Below are 22036 nucleotides of genomic sequence, written 5' to 3' on the forward strand. Positions count from 1 at the left end.
GAAGGTAAAGTTCTTTTGGAGTTTGAGCTTTGATAATGTAAATGCCTCACCCATGGTTGAAACTTCCAAAGATAAAATTGTCTCTGATGCGCAGTGGTTAGCACTGCAGCCTCACAGCTCCAGCGACCCGGGTTCAATTCTGGGTACTGCCTGTGTGGAGTTTGCAAGTTCTCCCTGTGTCTGCGTGGGTTTCCTCCAGGTGCTCCGGTTTCCTCCCACAAGCCAAAAGACTTGCAGGTTGGTTGGTAAATTGGCCATTATAAATTGCCCCTAGTATAGGTAGGTGGTAGGGAAATATAGGGATAGGTGGGGATGTGTTAGGAATATGGAATTAGTGTAGGATTAGTATAAATGGGTGGTTGATGGTCGGCACAGACTCGGTGGGCCGAAGGGCCTGTTTCAGTGCTGTATCTCTAAACACTAAACACTCAGCAGGTCTGGCAGCATCTGTGGAGACAGCAGCAGCTTTAATGTTTCAGGTCAGTGACCTTTCATCAGAACAGTTCTGATGAAAGTTCACTGATCTAAAACGTTAACTCTGCTGCTCCCTCCACAGCTGCTGCCAGACCTGCTAAGTATTTCCAGCACATTTTGTTTTTATTTTAGATTTCCAGCATCTGCAGTGTTTTGCTTTTATATTATTGTCTCTGATGCCCCTTGCACATCTCTCCATGGCCCTAGCATCCACTAAATTCATATTCACTTTATTGGCCTCCTCCTCGGGCTCTGCAAATTCATCCTCATCTGAGGAGGACTGTTGCTCCTCCCGTTACTCCTCATGCAAAATATATCCGTGTTGCATTGCCAGCCGACTATGATATTCATGACACCCTCTGTGGTGCATTCTGAACAGCCTCTCCAGAGCATTCAAGGCAGCAAAAGTGCATTTTCAGTAAGCCAATAGTATGTTTGATGTGCTTTGGAGATGACTCACTGGTGTCAATAACCATGTCCAAAGGGGATAACCCTTGTCACCCAGGATCCAGCTGTCAACTTGGGCTGATACTTCAAAAACTTCTGGCAGGTGTGAGTTTCTCAAAATGTATGAGTCATGACAGCTCCCTGGGAACTGACCTGCATGATTTTTTGCCTGTGGCCGCAAACCAGCTGAACGTTCAAAGTGTGAAAGCCTTTGTGATTCACAAATACAGTAGGCTCGTCCCAGGGAGCTCTAATGGCCACGAGTGCAGTTGATCACCCCTTCCACTCTAGGAAAACAAGCGAAGGCCACTGATCTTGCTGCTTGGCTGTCCTTGTCTACTGGGAAATAGATGAAATCATTGGCATGACGGAATAGGGTATTGGTTACCTCTTTGATGCACCTGTGAGTTGCAGACTGTGAGATGCCACATATGTTGCCCATTAAGCCCTGGAAAGCACCGCTGGCAAAAGAAATTGACTGCAGCAGCCACATTGAAGGCAACTGGCATGGTATTCCCACCAAAACCACATGGCTGCAGGTCATTCTGAATGATCCCACAAATGTCAGTGACCACCTCACACGACATCTGCAGGCATCTCTGGTATTTACTCTCTGACATCTGAAGGTAGCTTGTCTTTGTCATGAGGATGCGCTGACACACCAGCATCTGTCTTCCATGATGCCTTCCCTGGATGACATCATTCTGAGAAGCTTCCTGCTCTTGTGTCACCTGCTGCTGGCATTGTGGCATCAGTCATCGAGCTGCAAGAGCCCTCCTCAGTCATATCCTCTGCTCTTCTTCCCGAGATATCAGAAATATTGGGTGTATGAGACCCATGTTCTTGCAGCTTTGCAACTATTATGATGAGACAAGCATTAAACTTCAACGTAGTTTTGCCACTGATCTCAACCATTGAAGTAATGAGCAGATAGCTTGTATATGCTTAACATTGTACACAGCCTAAATTCCACCCACCCATCACTGGTCTCCTCCCACTTCAATTTGCAATCCTAAAATGGCCACATGATTTACAGTCTCAATTGGAATAATGGTGCGTATTACAAATGAGGTGGGTTTTCCCACCTTCCATCATCCTCCAGCCTGCGCACATCACCCTTGACCCATCCAATGTTACCTTACACTTTCCCTCTGTGACCCTTGAACCACCTCCACCCACCCCCACCCCCCATTACCTTGGAACGGATCATAATTAACTTATACATGCCATCTCTCACCACTGTTCCGACACCCATCACAATCGACATGCCCACTCTCACCCTTGATCCTCTAGTTCTCCACCTCAATGTCATTGCCAAGTCCCATTCACCTCCCTATGATTCCATTCAATACCCAACCCTGAATCTAGTCCTGTCCACCTACAGAATCCAACTACCCCTGTGACTGTGATCGTTTCCTCCTCCAGCCTATACCCCGAGTTCACCCCACAGGACCTAGACGTTGACTGCACTCACCCATCCCTTTAGGCCCGTCATGACCATCACATTCATTATAGAATCATAGAACGTTTAAGGCACAGAAAGAGGCCACTTGGTCCATCGTGTCTGTGCCGACTGAAATTCTAATCCCACCTTCCAGCATTTGGTCCGTGGCCCTGCAGCTTACGGCACTCGAGGTGCATATCCAGACTCCTTTTGAATGAGTTGAGGATCTCTGCCTCAACTACCCTCTCAGGCAGTGAGCTCCGGACCATAACCACCCTCTGGGTGAAAACGTTTTTCCTCATCTCCCCTCTAATTGTTCTACCTATCACTTTAAATCTATGCCCCATCGTCACGACCTCTCTGCTAAGGTGAATAGACCCTTCACATCCACTCTATCCAGGCCTCTCAAAATTTTGTATATTCCAATCAGATCTCCCCCAGCCTTCTCTGTTCTGAGGAGAACAACCCCAGCCCATCCAATCTTTCCTCATAGCTGCATTTTTCCAGTCCTGGCAACATCATCGTAAATGTCCTCTGTACCCTCTCTAGTGCAATTACATCCTTTCTGTAATTAGGTGACCAAAACTGCACACAGTACTCAAGTTGTGGCCTAACCAATGAGTTATACAATTCCAGCATAACCTCCCTTCTCTTATATTCTATACCTCGGCTAATAAAGAAAAGGATTCCATATGCCTTCTTAACCACCTTATCGACTTGTCCTGCTACCTTCAGGGATCTGTGGACATTCACTCCAAGGTGCTCACTTCCTCTACACTTTTCAGTGTTTTCCCATTAATCGTGTATTCCTTTGCCTTGTTTGACCTCCCCAAATGCATCACCTCACACTTCTCCAAGTTGAATTCCATTTGCCACTTTTCTGCCCATCTGACCAGACCATCAATCTCTTTCTGCAGCCTACAGCTATCCTCCTTGCTATCTACTACACGGCCAATCTTTGTGTCGTCCGTTAACTTCTTGATCATGTCCCCTACATATACCTTCAAATCGTTAATATACACCACAAAAAGGAGGGGGTCCAATACTGAGCCCTGCGGAATGCCACTGGAAACAGCCCTCCAGTCACGAAAACAGCCGTCAACAATTACCCTGCCCCCAGGGAATCATAATAATTCTGTGTAGCACTGCTTGAAGAGCTGTTACACGAATAAATTTTCCCCCCAATCTTACTTTAATGCCATCACCCTAATGAGATCACCCCGATCCAGGGATAGGCACCAACGTGTTGCACCACTGACATTTGACAAGATTATTGACTCAGCCATGGGGGGGGAGGGGGGTGCAATTAATCTGTCTATAAAATGTATAGCCAATCGAATGTCATCAAAACACAGTCTGATTTCAAACACATTTCCCCCTATTTAGTGAGATACCTGGCATTGTTTTTACTTGCACAAGTAGACAATATCTGCCCACAAACTTGATGTAGCGTTGCGGAGAATTCGGATAGATGTCCATCTGTCACGAGTGATCTTGATCTCTTTCTCTCCTCTTTCTCTTTCTCCCTCTCCCTCATGTGTCCATCTCTCTCCCCCCTCACTCTCCCATCTGTGTCCCTCTCTCCCCCCCCTCTGTCTCCCCCCTCTCTGTGTCCATCTCACTCCTACCTCCCCTCACTGTGGCCCTCTCACTCTCTCTCCCCCTCTGTGCTCCCTCACTCTCAACCTCTGTGTCTCATCTCCCTCCCTCCCTTGCCCTCCCCCTCCGTGTCCCCCTCTCTCTCAACCCCTATGTTTCTCCCTCTCTATCTCTCCCCCTGTGTCCCCTCCCTCCCCCTCTGTGTCCCCCTCTCTCTCCCCCCATGTTTCTCCCTCTCTATCTCTCCCCCTGTGTCCCCTCCCTCCCTTCTCTCTGTGTCCCCCCATCCCAGTCTCTCCCCCCTCTCTCCCACTGTGTCCCCCATTTCATTCCCCCCCATGTCTCCCACTCTCTCCCTCTCTGCACCCCCTCCCCCTGTATCTCTCTCTTTCTCTCCCTCTCCCCCTCACTCTCTCTCCCCGTGTCCGCTCTCTCTCCCGATGCCCCCTTGTCTCTCCCCTTTCCTCTCTCTTCTGTGCCCCCCTGTCCCCTTCTCTCTGTCCCCCCTCTCTATCCGCCTCTGTCTCATCCCATCCCCTTCTGTCCCCCTCCTCTTTCTCTCTCCCCCCCCGTATCCCCCCTCTCTGCACCTGTCCCCCTCTCTCCAGCTGTCCCTCTCTCTCCACCTGTCCCTCACTCTCTCCCCCATGCCCCCCTCTTTCTCTCCTGTGTGTCTCCCTCTCTCTCCCCCCTTTCTCTCTCCCCCTCTATGCCCTCCCTCACCGCTCTGACCTCCTCGCTCTATCCCCCATTCCCCCTTCTCTCCCCTATGTGTGCATCTCTCTCCTCCTGTGTCTGCCCTCTCTCTCTATCCCTCTGTGTCCCCCTCTCTCCCCCTCTCTCTTCCCCCACACTGTGCCCCCCTCTCAATACCCCCCTCTCTTCACCCATGTCCCTCTCTCTATCCCCCCTCTCCCCTGCGTCCCCTTCTCTTGCCCCCCCTCTCTCCCCTCTCTCTCACCCTCTGTGGCCCCTCTCTCCTGCCCCTCTGTCTCCCCCACCTCTCTCTCCCCCACCTCTCTCTCCCCCACCTCTATCTCTCTCCCCCACACTCTCCCCCACACTCTCCCCCTCTAAGTCCCCCCCTCTCTCTCACTCTGTGTTCCCCCCCCACTTTCTTCGCCCACCATGCACCAGGAGCGGAAACACATTGCTGCTCAGCGCCAGCCCCACACTCTGAGAGAAACCAGGGCCTTTCAAGAGCTGAGAATGTGGACTGTCTGCCCCCCAAAAAAGCCTGCTCTGGTTCATTGAAGACTTCCCTTTGCAGTTCTATCATTGTTTTCCTGTGCACTATCCTATCTGTTCTACTCACATCAACACTCTTAATGCCTGATTCCGCAGGTTGGACATGGGCAGGGAGTACTTGATTGATGGCACCAGTCTTCGAGTCTCGCATCCTCCGTGCTCCTATTTGACGGAGGTCTGTGCGCAGGCAAGTCATTCGTGCTTTTGATTGGTGGATTGGCAGGCTGGATACAAATCATTGGTGGGTCACAAGTTTGAAGGCTTGGAGCAAGACATTTAAAATTACCACAGACCTTAAAATTTTTGGTGTCTGTGTACGGACACGTTGCCGACCTCTGCTTACAGCTATAATTAGTATTGATTAGATCACACCTGGAGTAGTGTGTTCAGTTCTGGGTCCCAAACCTTAGGAAGGATATATTGGCCTTTGGGGGACTGCAGCATAGATTTCCTAGAATGCTACTTGGATTCGAAGGGTAAAACTATAAGGCAAGATTCCTCAAACCAGGTTCGTATTCCTGGAATTTAGAAGATTAAGACATTACTCGGTCGAAGTTTTCAAGATATTAAGGGGAACAGATAGGATAAATAGAGAGAACCCATTTCTGCTGGTTGGAGAATCTAGAACTCGAGGACATAGCCTAAATATTAGAGCCAGGCCTTTCAGGAATGAAACTAGGAAACACTTCTACACGCAAAGGGTGGTAGAAGGTCGGAATTCTCTTCCGCAAAATGCAGTAAATGCTGGGTCAACGGTTGATTCTAAAACTGAGATTGATAAATTTCTGTTAATCAAAGGTATTAAGGGATATGGGGCAAAGGTGGAAATATATAGAGTTAGGTCACAGATCTGCCATGATTTCATTGAATGGTGGAACTGGCTCGAGGGACTAAATGGACCACTCCTGTTTCTATGTTCCTATGACACATCTGGTTGTCAGATGGCTTATGTTGTAACTCTCCTTGTTTTCATTGGTGAGGTTCCTCAGAAATGTCATTAGCCAGATTTGAAGGGGGCATCTTTTGTAATCTAACAGCCACCCTTTAAGGCTGGTTCCAGTTTGGAATATGTTGGGGATGTTGGACTGCCGGAGTATGAAAGCATTGTTCCCAGGGAAACTGGTGTAGACCTACGTGAATCTTTTTCACATTGATGGAATGAAATCTTTGGCGGTTGATGGATGCTCCTGGTTGATCACTGGGTGCTCAAATTGCCATATATTTGCAGTCTCTGGCACACTGCACCTGAGGGGAAACCAGTCAGAAATGGAAATCTGAGTGTTCACTCATTCTGGCTATTGTTGCACAGGGTAATCTTATGTACTTCCCAGCCCTGATAAACAATCCTCCATCTATCACCTGCCTTATGCATTTATGTGCAGCTAACTGCGAGACCCTTGCTATGGGCCGAACTTTATCTAAACTGACCTGCACGCATTGGGGAGGGCAGTGGCAGATTGGGAACCCATTTGTAATTGAAGCATGCTTTGCCATGGCTCTTTAACTCAGCCACGGCATTAGCATCCTGCTTCTAGATTTCCTGACTAATCAGAGAGGGCTAAATCTGTTAAAGGAAGGATCTATAGTTAAAGGAATCTTGACAGGGATTAGAATGGCTGAACTGCTCTTCCCCAAGACCACTTTGTTTTGTAGGAATTGTGTGTCTGAGAGATTAATCCTGTCACCCTGGTCAAATGCACCAACAATTTCACTAAATAATTAATTTTCTGTTTTAAACCTACGAGAAAACCTGTTGCTGTCAGTTTATTTGACAAATAAAACACAAAGGAGTTAAACCCTAACAACAAAAAACATTTGCTGTGGTCAGGTGGGAGTTAAACAGTGAGAACCACCCAAACCCCTCACTACTTGATCGTAACGATGCCATTTGAGGATCTGTGCTGAGAAGCGGGGGAACAGACTAAGGTGATATCAGATCACATTCATGGTGTGAGCGGCAGTGGTGGCTGGAGGAACGGGAAGGTAAATGGAATACTGGGTGTTGCTGAAAGTGGAGTGGTGTGAATGGAGTATGGTTCACAAAGCAGAGCAGGAGGTGGGTGTACAACTGGATGTAGGTGAATCTGCAAATTTGCCCACCTTTCCTGACCTGTTTATGTCATTGGAATGCTTCCTGCAATGGATCTAGGTCCTCTGAATTTTGCTCCTGCCACTGACTGCTTGGTCTACCTCCAACCGCGCCTTCTTTGCAGCAGCTGCAGGTTTCTGTTTCCCATTGCTGGGAAAGAGGCCCTCCTTCCTAGCCTATATTGCAACCAGGAGGATATCATAGGATACCTCATTAAACCTGCCCTCCCTCCTTCCAAAAGTCTTAATTTTGTGCTTTAAGACCAATGTAATAAACTCCAACCATTCTCCTTTAGTGCATCTGTGAACTGGACCTTTAAATAGTCGAGGTAAAATTGAATCATGCAGGTCTATTTGTTAATATTTAAAAATAATGGCTCTAAAAATGCACAGTACAGGGTCCAGATAGGTTAAGTAAACTTCTACTGAAAAATTAGAAGCTCATGGCTCACCATTAAGAATTCAGAACTTTTGCAGTAATATGCAAGGAACAAGAAATGAAAGTCTCTAAGGGTGCTTGGGCTAAATATCAAGAAGTAGGACTTCATTGCAATTTGTTGCAAGGAATAAGTGTCACCCTAATTGTTGAGACGAACAGTGGCCTTGCTATTAATCCCCTCACGACGGGCAGGAGTCGCGGGGGGTGGGGGGGGCGTGGGGGTTCTAATAAAAAATTTAAATGGAGAACATCTATTCAACCCAGGGCTTACGCTCTTGTTGCAGTTTTTACAGTAGCAGGTTTCAAGTTATGCAATTATCCTACCCTCGAGAGGCAGGATACTTCCTATATATAAATCAAGCTGACACTGGGTAACTGGGAGCCTAATTTAAATTTAACAATTGCTGCATGAGTTTCTCAGGGCTCAGGAAACCCAACAGTAAAAGGAAGGTGGAAACTGCTGGCTCATGAAGGCAAGTACCTTTTACTGCACTCCATGTAGGCCAGGAGGAGCAGGAATACTCTCCTCGGCTTTTCAAGCCAGGTTTCAGCATCCCCACTCGCAGACCTTCATCTCTCACTACTCCATCCTGCAATAGCCTCTCTCCTCTGGGATCCCAAAGCCAGTCAACTTGACAGGCTGTCTGGCTGCCAGGTGGAAAAGGAAGAAAAAAATTATAATGACGTTTTGCTGTTACATTCGGCAGACCCGTGCGCCCATGTCCTGCAAGGATTTCCCCGTGCTCCACTGGACCTTCCCCATCACCCCATAAATATTGGGACCAGTAAGTCATGGAGAAATCATGGTAGCAAAATATTATAAAAAAGAGCATTACAATCAGCAAGAAACAACATTGCTAAAAATCTCCAAGCAAGATACCAGTGTAGAACTGAAATGTTGTGAAATAGAATCATAGAAAGCTCACAACACAGATAGAGGCCACTTGGCCCATCATGTCTGCAGCAACTGAAAAACGGACCACCCAGCCTAATCCCACCTTCCAGCATTTGGTCCGTAGCCCTGCAGGTTATCTCACTTGAGGTGCATATCCAGACACCTTTTAAATGAGTTGAGGGTTTCTGCCTCTACTGCTCTTTCAAGCAGTGAGCTCCAGACCCCTACCATCCTCTGGGTGAAAAATATTTTCCTCATCTAATTTTTCTACCAATCACTTTAAATCTATGCCCCCTAGTCATTGACCTCTCTGCTAAGATCATAAGATCATAAGAACTAGGAGCAGGAGTAGGCCGTCCGGCCCCTCGAGCCTGCTCCGCCATTCAATAAGATCATGGCTGATCTTTTCGTGGACTCAGATCCACTTACCCACGCTCTCACCGTATCCCTTAATTCCTTTATTGTTCAAAAAGATATCTACCTTAGCTTTAAAAACGTTTACTGAAGAAGCGTCAACTACTTCACTGGGCAAGGAATTCCATAGATTAACAACCCTCTGGGTGAAGAAGTCCCTTCTTAATTCAGTCCTAAATCTGCTCCCTCTAATCTTGAGGCTATGCCCTCTTGTCCTAGCTTCACCTGCCAGTGGAAACATCCTCTCTACTTGTATCTTATCTATTCCCTTCATAATTTTATATGTTTCTATAAGATCCCCCCCTCATTCTTCTGAATTCCAATGAATATAATCCCAATCAACTCAGTCTCTCCTCATAAGCCAACCCCCTCAACTCCGGAATCAACCTAGTGAACCTCCTCTGCACCCTCTCCAGTGCCAGTACATCCTTTCTCAAGTAAGGAGACCAAAACTGCACACAGTACTCCAGGTGCGGCCTCACCAGTACCTTATACAGCTGCAACATAACCTCTCTGCTTTTAAACTCAATCCCTTTAGCAATGAAGGACAAAATTCCATTTGCCTTCCTAATTACTTGCTGTACCTGCAGACCAACCTTCTGCAATTCATGCACAAGGACACCCAGGTCCCTCTGCATAGCAGCATGCTGCAACTTTTTACCATTCAAGTAATAATCCTTTTTACTGTTACTGCTACTGAAATGAATGACTTCACATTTATTAACATTGTATTCCATCTGCCAGACCTTTGCCCACTCACTCAATGTATCTATGTTCCTCTGCAAAGTTTCACAGTCATCTGCACACTTTGCTCTGCCACTCATCTTAGTGTCATCTGCAGACTTTGACACCCTACACGTGGTCCCCAACTCCAAATCATCTATATAAATTGTAAATAATTGCGGTCCCAACACCGATCCCTGAGGCACACCACTAGTGACTGATTGCCAGCCAGAATAGCACTCATTTATCCCCACTCTCTGCTTCCTGTTAGTCAACCAATCCTCTATCCATGCTAATACTTTACCCCTAACGCCATGCATCCTTATCTTATGCAGCAACCTCTTGTGCGGCACCTTGTCGAAGGCCTTTTGGAAATCTAGGTACACCACATCCACTGGGTCCCCATTGTCCACCTTGCTCGTAATGTCATCATAGAATTCCAAAAGATTTGTCAAGCATGACCTGCCCTTCATGAACCCATGCTGCGTCTGCCCAATGGGACAATTTCTATCGAGATGCCCTGCTATTTCTTCCTTGATAATAGACTCAAGCATCTTCCCACTACAGAGGTTAAGCTAACCGGTCTATAATTCCCCATCTTTTGTCTACCTCCCTTTTTAAACAATGGCGTCACATCTGCTGTTTTCCAATCTGCTGGGACTACCCCAGAGTCCAGCGAATTTTGGAAAACTACCGCCAGTGCACCTGCTATTTCTCCCGCCATCTCTTTTAGTACCCTGGGATGCATTCCATCAGGGCCAGGAGACTTATCAATCCTTAGCTCCATTCGCTTTCCCAACACTACCTCTTCCGTAATAATGATTGTTTCCAGGTCCTCACCTACGTTCGTCTCTTTGTCAATTACTGGCATGTTATTAGTGTCCTCCACTGTGAAGACCGGTACAAAATACCTGTTCAATGCCTCGGCCATTTCATCATATCCCATAATTAAATTCCCCTTCTCATCCTCTAAAGGACCAATGTTTACTTTAGCCACTCTTTTTCGTTTTATATATTTATAGAAACTTTTGCTATCTGTCTTTATATGCTGTGCTAGTTTTTTCTCATGTTCTATCTTACTTTTCTTTATAGCTCTTTTTGTGGCTTTCTGTTGACCTTTAAAGTTTTCCCAATCTTCTAGTTTCATGCTGTTTTTGGCCACTTTGTATGCCTTCTCTTTCAATTTGATAGCCTCCCTTATTCCCTTAGACACCCATGGCAGATTACCCCTTTTCTTCCAGTCCTTCCTTCTCACTGGAATATACTTTTGCTGAGCACTTTGAAAAATTGCTTTGAAAGTCCTCCACTGCTCGTCAACTGTCCCACCACAAAATCTTTGTTTCCAGTCTACTTTAGCCAAGTCCTCCCTCATTCTATTGTAGTCCCCCTTGTTCAAGTGCAGGACCCTGGTATTGGATTTTATCTTCACACTCTCCATCTGTATTCTAAATTCAACCATACTGTGATCACTCCTTCCAAGAGGATCCCTAATTATGAGCTCATTAATTATTCCTGTCTCATTACACAGGACTAGATCTAGGATAGCTTGCTCCCTCTTCGGTTCCATTACATACTGTTCAAGAAAACTATCACGGATACACTCAATGAACTCCTCCTCAAGGCTACCCTGACTGAGCTGGTTCGACCAATCTACATGTAGATTAAAATCCCCCATGATAATTGCCGTACCATTTTTACAGGCATTAGTTATTTCTTTGTTTATTGCCCGCCCCAATGTGATGTTATTATTTGGTGGCCTATAGACTACGCCTAACAATGACTTTTTCTTCTTAGAGTTTCTAATTTCCGCCCAAATGGATTCAACCTCATTCTCCATAGAACCTATATCATCTCTCAGCACCGCCCTGATGTCGTCCTTGAGTATCAGAGCTACACCACCTCCCTTACCTTCCTGTCTGTCCTTCCGAATAGTCTGGTACCCCTGGATATTTAACTCCCAGTCGTGACCAACCTGTAACCATGTCTCCGTAATGGCTACCAAATCATATTCATTCGCGATGATTTGTGCTGTTAACTCATCAACCTTGTTACGAATGCTACGAGCATTCAGGTAAAGTGCCTTTATGCTAGCTTTCTTACCCTCATGATTTCCAACATCTCTAATAATAACTCCTGAGTTATCCTTCCTTTCTGCTTCTTTCATAGTCTGCCTTGAACTTAAACCCTCCTGCACACATGTTAACCTGCTGCTTACCTTTTTATTTACCATCATACTCCCTGTCGTTTTCCCTTTCCCTTCCCCCCGACTCACTAGTTTAAAGTCCTAGAGACCACCCTATTTATCCTTTTCGCTAGAACACTGGTTCCAGATCGGTTCAGGTGGAGATCGTCCCATCGGTACAGATCCCCCCCGGTTCCAAAACTGATGCCAATGCCCCATGAAATGGAACCCCTCTTTCCCACACCACTCCCTTAGTCACGTGTTTACTTCCCTAATTTTCTTATCCCTAAGCCAATTTGCACGTGGCTCGGGCAGTAATCCGGAGATTATGACTCTCGAGGACCTGTTCCTTAATTTCGTTCCTAGTGCTTTATAATCCCCAAACAGGTCCTCCATCCTAGCCTTGCCTATGTTGTTAGTCCCAACGTGGACCACAACAACTGGATCCTCCCCCTCCTGCTCCAATATCCTTTCAAGCCGGTCAGAGATGTCCTGCACCCTGGCACCGGGCAGGCAACACACCATACGGGACTCCCGATTCGGCTTGCAAAGGATACTATCTATCCCCCTAATTATAGAATCCCCTATAACTACCACTTGTCTTTTTGCTCCCTCCTCTTGAATGGCCTTCTGCACCATGGTGCCGTGGTCAGTTGGCTCATCCTCCCCGCAGCCCTTTTCCTCATCCACACAGGGAGCAAGTATCTCGTACCTGTTGGATAAGGTCAAAGGCTGAGGCTCCTCCAGTCCTGAACTCAGGATCCCCCTACCTGCCTCACTTGCAATCACACCCTGTTGTCCCTGATCACTAACTGAATTTGAATTACTTAATCTACCAGGTGTGACTGCCTCTGAAAACAAAACGTCCAGGTAACTCTCCCCCTCCCGGATGTGCCGCAGTGTTTGAAGCTCAGATTCCAGATCATCAACTCTGAGCCGGAGTTCTTCCAGCAACCAACACTTTCTGCAGATGTGGTCCCTGCCGTTCACAATGGGTCAGCCAGCTCCCACATCATACAGCTACAGCACATCACCTGCCCAGCCATCTCTACTTCGTTAATTACTTTATTACTTTATATAAATTTATGAGTTAAATACTTTCTGATACTTCTCTGCTATGGTCTTTTTCAAATAACCAATTAATAGATAAATCAAAAAAAAGAAAGTAAATTTTTAACCAATCACACGATACAGAAGAAATAGAAAAGCTTACCTTATCAACACACCAGAGTCCTTTTGTTTGGTTAGAGGAGGAGGGCGGGTGGGAGACACTACACGTGTAGTGTCTCGGGTTCAGCCGCTGCCCAAATATATTCCTCGCTGCCGCCTCTCCCGCTGCTGCTGAAAAATGAAGGCCGCTGACGCTCGAGGTAAGTCCTTTAAGTGGGAAACTTACCTTCCCGTCAGCCCCCTGGTAAATAGGCCCTTCACATCCACTCTATCCAGGCCTCTCACAATTTTGTACATTACAATTAAATCTCCCCTCAGTCTCCTCTGTTCCAAGGAGAACAACCCCAGCCCATGTCGGCGAGACATTGGTCATCTCAATTTCTCTGCCCCCCTCACTCACTCTAACCTGTCCCCCTCTGAACTTGAGGCACTCCGTTCTCTCAGGTCTAACCCCGACATGGTCATCAAACCTGCAGACAAGGGTGGTGCTGTTGTCGTATGGCGTACCGACCTCTACCTTGCAGATGCTCAATGCCAACTCACAGACACGTCTTCCTACCTCCCTCTGGACCATGACCCCACCACCGAACATCAAGCCACCATCCAAAGGACTGTCACTGACCTCATCTCCTCTGGCGATCTTCCCTCTACAGCTTACAACCTCATAGTCCCACAACCCCGGACAGCCTGCTTCTACCTCCTTCCCAAAATCCACAAACGGGACTGTCCCGGCAGACCCATTGTGTCAGCCTGCTCCTGCCCCACTGAACTTATTTCTTCCTATCAAGACTCTATCTTTTCTCCGCTGGTCCAGTCTCTTCCCACCTACATCTGTGACTCTTCTGACGCCCTACGTCATTTTGACAATTTCCAGTTTCCTGGTCCCAACCGCCTCCTCTTCACTATGAACGTCCAATCGCGCTACACCTCCATCCCCCACCAGGATGGTTTGAGGGCTCTCCGCTTCTTCCTGGAACAGAGGCCCAACCAGTCCCCATCCACCACCACCTTCCTCCGCCTGGCTGAACTTGTTCTCACATTGAACAATTTCTCCTTCAACTCCACGCACTTCCTTCAAGTAAAAGGTGTCGCTATGGGTACCCGCATGGGTCCTAGTTATGCCTGTCTTTTTGTGGGATATGTCGAGCATTCTTTGTTCCAGTCCTACTCAGGCCCCCTCCCCCAACTCTTTTTCCGGTACATTGATGCTCCCGCCTCGAACTGGAAAACTTTATCAACTTTGCTTCCAATTTCCACCCTTCTCTCACCTTTACATGGTCCATCTCCGACACTTCCCTTCCCTTCCTCGACTTCTCTGTCTCCATCTCTGGGGATAGGTTGTCTACTAATATCCATTATAAACCCACCGACACCCACAGCTACCTCGACTACGCTTCTTCACACCCTACCTCCTGTAAGGACTCCATTCCATTCTCCCAGTTTCTCCATCTCCGACGCATCTGCTCTGATGATGCTACCTTCCATGACGGTGCTTCTGATATGACCTTTTTCCTCAACCGAGGATTTCCCCCCACTGTGGTTGACAGGGCCCTCAACCGTGTCCGGCCCATTCCCCGCACCTCTACCCTCACCCCTTCCCCTCCCTCCCAGAACCATGACAGGGTTCCCCTTGTCCTCACTTTCAACCCCATCAGCCTCCATATCCAAAGGATCATCCTCCGCCATTTCTGCCACCTCCAGCGTGATACCACTACCAGTCGTATCTTCCCCTCCCTTCCCCTGTCAGCATTCCGAAGGGATCGTTCCCTCCGCGACACCCTGGTCCACTCCTCCATTACCCCGACCACCTCGTCCCCGTCCCATGGCACCTTCCCCTGCAATCGCAGGAGGTGTAATACCTGCCCATTTACCTCCTCACTATCCCAGGCCCCAAACACTTCTTTCAGGTGAAGCAGCGATTTACTTGTACTTCTTTCAATGTAGTATACTGTATTCGCTGCTCACAGTGTGGTCTCCTCTACATTGGGGAGACCAAGCGCAGACTGGGTGACCGCTTTGCGGAACACCTCCGCTCAGTCCGCAAGCAGGACCCTGAGCTTCCGGTTGCTTGCCATTTCAACACTCCCCCCTGCTCTCATGCTCACATCTCTGTCCTGGGATTGCTGCAGTGTTCCAGTGAACATCAACGCAAGCTCGAGGAACAGCATCTCATCTACCGATTAGGCACACTACAGCCTGACGGACTGAACATTGAGTTCAATAATTTCAGAGCATGACAGCCTCCCATTTTACTTTCATTTTTAGTTATTTTTTCTTCTTTTTTTTTCTTCTTTTTTTTTACGTTCTTATTCTTTTTTACAATTTTTTTTTGCATTTATTTCATTTCATCTTAGTTTGTTCAGTTTGCTTACCCACTGTTTTTTTTCAGGTTTGCACTTGCTGTTGTTCAATATTCAGTGCATTAACACCTAATCTGTACTAATGCTTTGTCTTTCAACACACCATTAACATATTGTTTGCCTTTGCTCCATGACCTTTTGGTCAGCTATGTGGCCTGGTCCAATCTACACCTCCTTTGTTATCTCTTGCCCCACCCCCACCTCACTTGCTTATAATCTGTGACTTTTCTAATATTTGTCAGTTCCGAAGAAGGGTCACTGACCCGAAACGTTAACTCTGCTTCTCTTTTCACAGATGCTGCCAGACCTACTGAGTGGTTCCAGCATTTCTTGTTTTTATCCCAGCCCATCCAATCTTTCCTCATAGCTGCATTTTTCCAGTCCTGGCAACAGCTTCGTAAATCTCCTCTGTACCCTCTATGGTGCAATTACATCCTTTCTGTAATGAGGTGACCAGAACTGTACACATTACTCAAGTTGTGACCTAACTAATGATTTATACAGTTCCAGCATAACCTCCCTGCTCTTATATTCTATACCTCGGCTAATAAAGGAAAGGATTCCATATGCCTTCTTAACCATCTTATTGACCTGTCCTGCTACCTTCAGGGATCAGTGGACATTCACTCGAAGGTCCCTCACTTCTTCTACACCACTCAGTATTGTCCCATTAATTGTGTATTCCTTTGCCTAGTCTGACCTTCCCAAATGCATCACCTCACACTTCTCCAAATTGAATTACATTTGCCACTTTTCTGCCCACCTGACCAGTCCATTGATATCTTCGTGCAGCCTACAGCTATACTCCTCGCTATCAACCATCCACGTGGACCGCAGTGGTTCAAGAAGGTGGTTCACCACCATCTTCTCAAAGATAATTAGGATGGGCAATAAGTGCTGGCACAGCCAACGATGCCCACATCCCATGAATGAATAAAAAAACCCAGCCAATTTTTGTGTCTGCAAACTTATTGATCATGCCCCCTACATCTACATCCAAATGGTTTATATATACACCAAAAAGCAGGGGACCTAGTACTGAGCCCTGCGGGACACCACTGAAAACAGCCTTCCAGTCGCAAAAACACCTGTCAACAATTATCCTTTGTTTCCTGCCACTGAGCCAATTTTGTATCCAGCTTGTTACATTTCCCAGGATCACATGGGCTTTTATTTTTTTAACCAGTCTGTCATGTGGGACCTTGTCAAAAGCCCTGCTAAAATCCATGTAGACCACATCAACAGCACTACTGTTACTTCTTTTAAAAGTTCAATCAAGTTAGTCAGTCAAGATCTTCCCTTAACAAATTCATGCTGACTATCCTTGATTAATCCTTGGCCCTCAACCGTGTCCGACCCATTCCCCGCACCTCTACCCTCACCCCTTCCCCTCCCTCCTAGAACCGTGACAGGGTTCCCCTTGTCCTCACTTTTCATCCCACAAGCCTCCATATCCAAAGGATCATCCTTCGCCATTTTCGCCACCTCCAGCGTGATGCCACTACCAGTCGCATCTTCCCCTCCCTTCCCCTGTCAGCATTCCGAAGGGATCGTTCCCTCCGCGACACCCTGGTCCACTCCTCCATTACCCCCACCACCTCGTCCCCGTCCCAGGGCACCTTCCCCTGCAATCGCAGGAGGTGTAATACCTGCCCATTTACCTCCTCTCTCCTCACTATCCCAGGCCCCAAACACTCCTTTCAGGTGAAGCAGCGATTTACTTGTACTTCTTTTAATGTAGTATACTGTATTCGCTGCTCACAGTGTGGTCTCCTCTACATTGGGGAGACCAAGCGCAGACTGGGTGACCGCTTTGCGGAACATCTCACTAAGTCCGCAAGCAGGACCCTGAGCTTCCGGTTGCTTGCCATTTCAACACTCCCCCCTGCTCTCATGCTCACATCTCTGTCCTGGGATTGCTGCAGTGTTCCAGTGAACATCAACGCAAGCTCGAGGAACAGCATCTCATCTACCGATTAGGCACACTACAGCCTGCCGGACTGAACATTGAGTTCAATAATTTCAGAGCATGACAGCCCCCCATTTTACTTTCATTTTTAGTTATTTTTTCTTCCTTTTTTTTTAACATTATTTTTTACTATCTTTTTTTGCATTTATTTCATTTCATCTTAGTTTGTTCAGTTTGCTTACCCACTGTTTTTTTCAGGTTTTTTTTTCAGGTTTGCACTTGCTGCTGTTCAATATTCAGTGTATTCACACCTAATCTGTACTAATGCTTTGTCTTTCAACACACCATTAACATATTGTTTGCCTTTGCTCCGTGACCTTTTGGTCAGCTATGTGGCCTGGTCCAATCTGCACCTTCTTCTTTGTTATCTCTTGCCCCACCCCCACCTCATTGCTTATAATCTGTGACTTTTCTAATATTTTTCAGTTCCGAAGAAGGGTCACTGACCCGAAACGTTAACTCTGCTTCTCTTTCCACAGATGCTGCCAGACCTGCTGAGTGATTCCAGCATTTCTTGTTTTTGTTTCAGATTTCCAGCATCCGCAGTATTTTGCTTTTATTTACTTGATTAATCCATGACAGTTTATCCTGTTTCTCAGAACTGATTGCAATAATTTGCCCACTACTGAGGTTAGACTGACTGGCCTGTAATTATTCGGTTTATCCCTCACTCCCTTTTTAAAGAAAGGTACGACGTTTGCAGTCCTCCAATCCTCCGGCACCACACATGTATCCAGGGAGGACTGGAAAATGATGGTCAGACCCTCTGCTGTTTCCTCTCTGAGCTCTTTTAACAGCCTGGGGTACATTTCATCAGGCCCTGGTGATTTATCCACTTTCAAAGATGCTAATCCCAATAATACTTCCTCAATCCCTATGTTTATCACATCCAATACTTCACCCTTCTCCTTAACTAAAATATCTGCATCGTCCCCCTCTTTTGTGAAGCCAGACACAAAGTATTCATTAAGAACCATACCAGCATCTTCCGCCCCTACGCATACCTTTTTGGTCTTTTATGGGCCCTACTCTTTCTTAGTTATCCTCTTACTCTTATTGTATAGATAAAGCATCTTTGGTTCACCTTGATTTTGCTTGCCAATATTCTTTCATGCCCTCTCTTTGCTTTCCGAATTTTCTTTTTGATTTCACCCCTCCAATTTCTATACTCCTCTCAGCTTTCTCTAGTATTGAGTTCTCAGTGTCGGACATAAGCTTTCCTTTTCTGCCTTATCTTACTCTGTAAACTCCCTGATATCTAAGGGGCTCTAGATATGGCTGTCCCACCCTTTTTCTTTGTGGCAACATGTTTACTCGAAACCCCTTGAATCTCCCCTTTGACTGACTGACAGATGTGAGAAAAAAAGAAACTGATAGCAAATCACTGAGAAAAAGGAGTTTGAGAAAACAACATGCTGCAGAAAACTTGTGATAATTGAAAATATTAATGACAAATTCCTATAAGGAACAAGCAATAGGCAAGCATACCTGTGAGACATCAATGTAGAAAGAAAATCTATATAGTGGTCGGGTCAGAACAAACCTTGACTACTACATCCCAGTACTGCTTACCAAGACACATAAGAGAGACACATGGGTAGGTGGGCAGTTAAATAGCTGCAGTGACTTACCTCTACTGATTCCCCTCTTTTGTGCAGAAGAGAGGGACACCCCTGCCGGAAGTCAGTACAGCCCTTTTTTTCAACATAAGCCAGTGGCTTCCCTGTCAGGCCTACTTGGTGGCATGATAATCCAGGGCCAGGAGAGGCCCAAAGAAATGACACTTTAATTTAGTTTTTTTTTGTTTCCTTGTGGGCTAGGACAGCAGGAAAAAGTTTTTACAAGGAAACTAGGCCAACCCGAAGCTTTCGTCCTCCTTGCATGACCGTAATATCCTTACAAACCCCTCCCAGACACATACACGAGTGTTGAGGACTGTTCCTTTGGGTCACCAACAGCAGCCTTCTGCCGCCCAAAATCACATTCCCGCCAGATTCAGCTGGGAGATTGATAGGACCTATGCAGATGAAGCCCAGCAGTTAAAATCGCCCAGGCTTCATGTTTAGTTTAGTTTAGTTTAGAGATACAGCACTGAAACAGGCCCTTCGGCCCACCGAGTCTGTGCCGACCATCAACCACCCATTTATAATAATCCTACACTCATTCCATATTCCTACCACATCCCCACCTGTCCCTATATTTCCCTACCACCTACCTATACTAGGGGCAATTTATAATGGCCAATTTACCTATCAACCTGCAAGTCTTTGGCACGTGGGAGGAAACCGGAGCACCTGGAGGAAACCCACGCAGACACAGGGAGAACTTGCAAACTCCACACAGGCAGTACCCAGAATTGAACCCGTGTCGCTGGAGCTATGAGGCTGCGGTGCTAACCACTGCGCCACTGTGCCGCCCCATGTTGCGGAGGATTGGATGGTTTGCATCAGCTGCTGTCCGCATGACTCCCAGAAGAGAGTTAGAATCTGCCCTTTAAACTCCAGAGGCAATACAGAAAAGAGCCATATGTCTGTTACCTGGCATAAGATCACTGACATGAGGAGTGACTGGAAAAATTAGGCTTTTCAATCTTGAAAGGAGTCAATTCAGAGGTAATCATTTAGAGGCTGTGGCAAAAGGAAGCACTTTTGTCAATGGTGGACTATTTATTCAATCTTGAAAGGAGTCAATTCAGAGGTAATCATTTAGAGGCTGTGGCAAAAGGAAACATTTTTGTCAATGGTGGATTATTTATTAGATTCTTATCAGTTGATCACTGAACAAATTAAATGTGATTATATCAGAAAGCTCAGATATTATATATGATGATCTGCTAGACCTGAGACTATTTCATAGAGAGTAATTTTATTTATTTTTTTATTTAGAGATACAGCACTGAAACAGGCCCTTCGGCCCACCGAGTCTGTGCCGACCAACAACCACCCATTTATACTAACCCTACGGCAATCCCATATTCCCTATCACCTCCCTACACTAGGGGCAATTTACAATGGCCAATTTACCTATCACCTGCAAGTCTTTGGATGTGGGAGGAAACCGGAGCACCCGGCGAAAACCCACGCAAACACAGGGAGAACTTGCAAACTCCGCACAGGCAGTACCCAGAATCGAACCCGGGTCTCTGGAGCTGTGAGGCTGCGGTGCTAACCACTGCACCACTGTGCCGCCCCATCCATCTGTAAGTTGTTGCCGTGGAGTAAAAGGCGGTTTAACATGCTCAGACTTGTTAAATGCAGTATTCTGGCAAGCAGTCCCTGATTGCTGCCTGAGTTAATGTGAATTTCAAAGACTTTCAAAGTGATGGAACAAATCAATGTATATCTCAGGCCATTCAATTAAATTACACACATCCACTAAATGGATGACTACAAAGGCTACCGAGAGATTAAAAAAAATAAACTGCAGGCACAAATTGCCAAATGGGATTATGATACAGAGGCAAGAACAGAGACCCAGTTCAAACAAGGGTTGGGAACTTAATATTCATGGCTACACTATCCTGGCGGTTACCACTGACCAGAAATTTAACTTGACCAGCCACAGGACCAGGAACAATCTAACAGGAAAATACTCAACTGGAGGAGAGCTAATTTCAGTGAATTGAAAAGTGATCTGTTCCAGGTGGATTGGAACCAAAGATCAGCAGGTAATCAGCAGCTGTACAGAACGTTAGTTAGGCCACACTTAGAATATTGCGTGCAATTCTGGTCGCCACACTACCAGAAGGACGTGGAGGCTTTAGAGAGGGTACAGAGGAGGTTTACCAGGATGTTGCCTGGTCTGGAGGGCATTAGCTATGAGGAGAGGTTGGGAAAACTCGGATTGTTTTCACTGGAACGACGGAGGTGGAGGGGCGACATAATAGAGGTTTACAAAGTTATGAGCAGCATAGACAGAGTGGATAGTCAGAAGCTTTTTCCCAGGGTGGAAGAGTCAGTTACTAGGGGACAGAGTTTTAAGGTGCGAGGGGCAAAGTTTAGAGGGGATGTGCGAGGCAAGTTTTTTACACAGAGGGTGGTGAGTGCCTGGAACTTGCTGCCAGGGGAGGTGGTGGAAGCAGGTACGATAGCGACGTTTAAGAGACATCTTGACAAATACATGAAATAGGAAGGGAATAGAGGGATATGGGCCCCGGAAGTGCAGAAGGTGTTAGTTTAGGCAGGCATCAAGATCGGCGCAGGATTGGAGGGCCGAATGGCCTGTTCCTGTGCTGTACTGTTCTTTGTTTGTTCTAAAACAGTAAATGACCAATGGGAAGCCTTCAAACAGGAAGTGGCTTGAGTTCAGACAAGACATTCCCATGAGGTGGAAAAGAAGGGCATCCAAATCTACAGCTCCCTGGATGCCTAAAGATATAGGTTAAGAAATTCACACATACAAACACACAAATTAGGAGCAGGAGTAGGCCTCCCTACTTTTGTATTCAATTCCCCTCACAATAAACAATAACATTCTATGAGCTTTCCTAATTACTTGAATAGTAATACTAACTTTTGCGATTCATGCACTAGGACACCCAGATCCCTCTGCATCTCAGAGCTCTGCAATCTCTCACCATTTAGA

Source organism: Heterodontus francisci, chromosome 1 (assembly GCF_036365525.1).
Source record: "Heterodontus francisci isolate sHetFra1 chromosome 1, sHetFra1.hap1, whole genome shotgun sequence".
In the NCBI taxonomy this organism is placed as follows: Eukaryota; Metazoa; Chordata; class Chondrichthyes; order Heterodontiformes; family Heterodontidae; genus Heterodontus; species Heterodontus francisci.